We start from the raw sequence: 5,435 nt of genomic DNA on the forward strand, positions 1-5,435 counted from the left end.
TCCCAAGGCGGGGGCCCGGCATTTAAAGCGCACCCCCCTCCCCGCCCCGCCGGCCGGGGGTGGTACCGGGGGTGGGGGGGACCCGTCGGGGAGTCCCGAGAGGGTGCGAGGCTGGGGCGGGGGGGAGAAGGAGTTTCAAAGTTTGACAGGCGGCCGAGCCCCCCCCCGCGCCCCCTCCCCAGCTCCACCTCCCGCGGCACCTCGCTCCGGGCAAACTTCAGGCGCTCCGGCCGCGGCCGCTGCCCTTCCATGGAGCGCCGGTACCGGTGCGGGTGCCGCTGTCGGTGCCGGTACCGGCGGGAGCGGGAGACGGGAGAGCCGCCGGCGGTGGCCGGGCTCGCCGCGCTGCGCTTGGGATTCGCGTGCGGGGGGAAATCAATACCGGGAGATTGGGGGCGATGATTTTAGGGGGGTGGTGGGGAGGGAGGGGGGGGCGGGAGGGGAAAGGGAGGTCGAGGGGAGGGAGCTGCGGAGGAAGCGGCCGGGGGTGGGACCGGCGAAGAAGCCGGGTCCTTATTCCTCCGGCCCGGCCCTCCCCCGCCGCCGCGCTCCGCTGCGCATCCCCCGGCGGCCGCCGCCGGAGCCGGCAGCGGGGAGCGGGGAGCGGGCGGCCGAGCCCCCGCCGCACCGGGGAGCGGCTGGGGGCGAGCGGGAGTGGGGGGAAAGAGCCGAGTTTAAATTAACGGCCCGGTACAGACGCAATTTCCTGCCCTCCCGTTCTGTGACACCGATTGGTAAACAAAGAGCCCCTCGGCGGCCGCTGCCCGGCTCCGACAGCGGCGGCGGCGGCGGCTCCGGTTCCCGGTCGCTTCTCGGGGCGCTCGGCCTGGGGACCCCCGCCCAGCCGGGACGGAGGTGGCAACGAATAAAGAAATCCCCCGGCCCCGGCGGGCGCTGCCCCTCCCCGGCTCCGGTCCCGCTTCCCCGCGCTGTCCCGCAGCTACCGGGAGAGTCCCCGCCGCTACCGGGCTTACCCCGCTGCCGCCCCGGGATGAGGCAGCGGGGGAGCCCCGAAATTCCCCGATCCGGCGCAGCCGCCCCCGGGCAGCGGCACCGACACCGGCACCGAGCGGGGCGGCTCCCGGTTTCCAGCTGGGAGTGCCGGACCCGGTGTGCGCGGGGGTGTCCCGGGGGTCTCCCCCGCCTCGGGGGGCTCCGCTCCGCCGCTGGCTCCGTAACGGGGCAAAACCGGGCGGAAAAAGCGGCGGCGGCGGCCGCGGTGCTTCCCCGGGGGAGGCCGCCCCCCTCCCCGGTACCGCCTCGAATCGGAACGGTTCTAACGGCGGCGGATTAAAAATAAAAAAAAATTAAATTTAAACACGAGCAACCCCGAGATTTCGCAGCCCCTGCGCTCCGCCGCACCCACGGCCCGGTACCGGGCACCGCCCCGGGCTGGGGGCCCGCAGGGTCTGGGTACGGCCCGGGCACCGGATAGAGCCCGGTAGAGGCGGGAGGGGCCCGGTTCGGGCTCTGGAGGGCACCGGGAGTTCAAGGCCTCGGGCTGGAGTGGCCGCTGGATGTCCGAGCCTGCCGCGGCCTGGGCCGGTCCCTGGAATCACCGGAACAGCGCGGGGAAAACAGCGGGGGAAAAAAAATAATTCAAAAGGAAAAACCGGAACGAAAAGGAGAACTCAAAGTGTGGGGATGAGGAAAGAAAAAGGAGAGAAATCAAAAGGGCGAAAGGGGGAAGGAAATAAAGCGAACGAAAAGGGCCCTGAGAGCGGGGAGAGCGCAGGGGACGGGCCCTGCTCGAGGCCGGTGCTCCCGGGCCGCACGCCCGGTTCTGCGGGGCCCGGAGGGGCGAGCGGGGACGGAGCCGCCGCTCCCGGGAAGGTGCTGGCGGTCGGAAACGATTCCCGGCTCTCCGCTCCCCGTTCCCGGTTCCCCGCTGCCGCTTCTCCGCTCCCGGGGCTGCGGCAGGGCCGGGCCGGACAGCCGGACAGCCGGACAGCCGGACAACCGGACAACCGGACAACCGGACAGCCGGGCAGCCGAGAAGTCGGCCAGCCGGGCTCCGCCGTGCCCCGCCACCGGGCCCGGTGGTGGATACGCCACCAACCAACGATTTTTAACGAAAACGAGGAAAATTACCCCAAAGCCAGCCCGCCCTGCGGCCTCAGCCTCCCGGGGCCGCGGGGAAAGGCTGCGGGCCGGTCCCACCGGGAAGACGGAGGGCGGCGATCGCCCGGGAGCTGCTGGAACGAAAATTCCTCCTTCCGCCGAGCCCCGGCCCCGAGCGGCGGCTGAGGCCGCGGAACAGGCGGCGGAGAAGCCGCCCCGGTGCCCGCTAAGCCTCCGGTGCCCGCTCAGCCCCCGCCGCCTCCTCACGGCTCCCGCTCCTTTGCTGCCGTTGTTGTTTTGCTTTGTTTGTTTTGTTTCGTTTCCCCGTTATCCCCGGGATTAACGTGAACAACAACGGGAAGGGATTTGCTCCGGGAGAAACAGGGAAAAGGGGGGAAATACCGGCCGCGAGCTGCCGGGAAGGGGAAGCGACGAGATCCGCGGGGCTCCCAGACCCTCAAAACCAACAAAATATAAAAAATAACCCTCATTTAAACATTTAAAAATCCCTTTTTTTTTTTTTTCTGCAGGGTTGTTGTTGTTTCGGGGTGGGGTTTGGCGCTGTTGTTGTTGTAATTAGCGTTAATTTCAGCGCTATTCGTGTCCCTATTAGCCGTGCTATTATTAGTGCCCTTGCTGTCCCGTTACCGGTCCCAGCAGCACCGTCGTTTACCGGCGGGTTTATTATCGATATCCCCGTTTTTCCTCGCCGCCGAGCACACCCGGCCCAGCCAAGCCCGGCCCGGGGTGGGAGCGGCCGCGCTCTCCCGGAGCATCCCCGTTCCCGGCGCTCTCCCGCCGCCGCCGAGCCCCCGGGCCCGCCCCGCCGCTTCTCCCGCTTCTCGCCGCTCCCGGGGAGGAAAAAACACCACAGAATTCCTCGCTTTTCCCGGTTTAGAGAGGGATCCGCGCCCTCCCGGTTCTCCCGGTGCACCGGAGATGGAGGTAAGGCCAGGCTCGGTGCGCTCGGCTCGGCCCCGGGCCTGGCTGCGGGAGCGGAGCCGCGGCTCCCCCCGGTACCGAACCCGCCGCTCCCGGTGGCTCCCGGGCTCGGAGGGCACCGGGAGTCCGGGGGGACACTTCTGCCTGTCCCCACCAAGGAACGGCTGCCCCGGGGACAGCCCCGGGTGGGGACACCGCAGAGGGACCCCCGGGCCGGGCCCGGGCCCGGAGGGAGCGGCGGAGCCAGGGAACGGTGCGGGGCCTCGGCGGGAGCGGGGACAGCGGCGGGGACACGGGGGGACACCGAGGGGACTGTGAAAACACGGGGGGACACCGAGGGGACACCGGGGAACAGAGTGGGGACACGGGGGGACACTGAGGAGACACCGGTGGGACACGGGGGGAAACCGGGGGGGCTGTGAAAACACGGGGGGACACCGAGGGGACACCGCGGGGACACGGGGGAACAGAGTGGGGACACGGGGGGACGCTGAGGGGACACCGGGGGGACTGTGAAAACACGGGGGGACACGGGACCATGAGGAGACACCGGGGACTGTGAGGGGACATGGAGGGACAGTGAAAACACGGGGGGACACTGAGGGGACACCGTGGACTGTGAGGGGACACCGGGGGCAGTGAAAGGACACGGGGGGGACCGTGAAGGGACACGGGGGGACAGTGAAAACACGGGGGGGACACTGAGGGGACACGGGGACTGTGGGGAGACACGGGGGACTGTGAGGGGACACGGGGGGACCGTGAAGGGACACGGGGGGACCGTGAAGGGACACGGGGGGACTGTGAAAACACGGGGGGACACTGAAGGGACACCGAGGACTGTGAGGGGACACGGGAGGACAGTGAGAGGACACGGGGGAAATGCGTGGGGACACAGGACGGTGAAGGGACACTGGGGACCGTGAGGGGACACTGGGGACCGTGAGGGGACACCGGGCAGTGTGAAGGGACACGGGGCACTGTGAGAGAACACTGGGGGACGGCACGGGGACACGAGAGGGTTTTGTGGGGACAAGGGGGGACCGTGAAAATGCGAGGGGACACTGAGGGGACACCGGGGATGGGAGGGAGCACGGGGGGACTGGGAAGGGACACAAAGGACTGGGAAGGGACACCAGGGACAGTGAAGGGACGCGGGGGGGTTGTGAGAAAACACCGGGGGACTGCGAGGGGACACGGGGGGGATTTTGTGGGGACACGAGGGGACCGTGAAGGGACACGGAGGGGCTGGGGACAATACGGGGGAACTGTGAAAAACACAGGGGGACTGTGCGGGGACACCGGGAGCTGTTTGGGGACACCCAGAACTGTTTGGGGACACAGGGGGACATCGTGGGGACACGCGGGGCACGAAAACACGAGGGGACAGTGTAGGGACACGGCAGAAACACGGGGGGACCGTGAGGGGACACGGGGACAAGTTCAAGGACACGGGAATCGTGTGGGGACACCGGGAGCTGTGTGGGGACACGGGGAAGCGGGCAAAACCCCCAGGGACTGCGAGGGGACAACGGGGACACTGTGAGGGGACACCGAGGGGACTGTGAGGGGACATCGGGCAAAAACTCAGGGCACTGTGAGGGGACACGAGGGGACGGGGACACTGCGCGACAAACACAGACGGTGCGGGGACACGGGTGGAGGTGAGGGGACAGTGCAGGGACACTGGGGGACAGTGCGGGGACACCAGGACAATGCCCGCCCGTGCCGTGGGACGGTGTCCGGTTGGTGTGAGTGGACACGGCCACGGGGCAGCCACGTGGGCAGGGCGCGACCGACCGGCCACCCCTCCTGTCCCCGGGGTGGCGGGTTTGGGGACATCAGGGTGGCCGCACCCGCGCGCAGACACGGCTGGGTGCGAGTGGCACCGTGTGACCGAGCGGGGACACCCGAGCGGCGTGCCCTCCCCGCAGTGTCCCCGCGGGACCGTGGGTGCCTTTTGTGATCGGGTCGCTGCCCCAGTGCCACCCTCGGGGACGTCCCCGTGTGTCCCCAGCCCCGTCGGGCCCGCGCTGAGCTCGGGCACCGCCGGTTTCGTTACCGGAGCGGCCGCGCCCGGGGAGTGCGGGGTGTCCCCGGTGCGAGCGGCTTGGGGACACCCCCCCCAGGCCTTGGGGACACCCCAGCCCCGGGCCTGGCTGTCCCCAAGCCCGCCAGGGTGTCCCGAGGGTGAGCGCGCTCCTCCCGGCCCGGCCCCGCCGCGCCCGCTCTGATAAAAAGGAATTAAACGAAATTAAAGGGAATTAAACGAAATCAGGGGGTCCCGGTCCCGCAGCCCCCCCGGGAAGCCCTGCCCCGACACCGAGCCCGAGCCCGAGCCCGCCCGCACCGGGGACACCCGGCCAGCGCCGCCACCCCGCGTGTCCCCACCCCGAACGTGTGCGGGGCCGCGGGGACACCTCCGTGCGCCG

The sequence above is a fragment of the Motacilla alba genome, chromosome 4 (assembly GCF_015832195.1).
Source record: "Motacilla alba alba isolate MOTALB_02 chromosome 4, Motacilla_alba_V1.0_pri, whole genome shotgun sequence".
Lineage (NCBI taxonomy): Eukaryota > Metazoa > Chordata > Aves > Passeriformes > Motacillidae > Motacilla > Motacilla alba.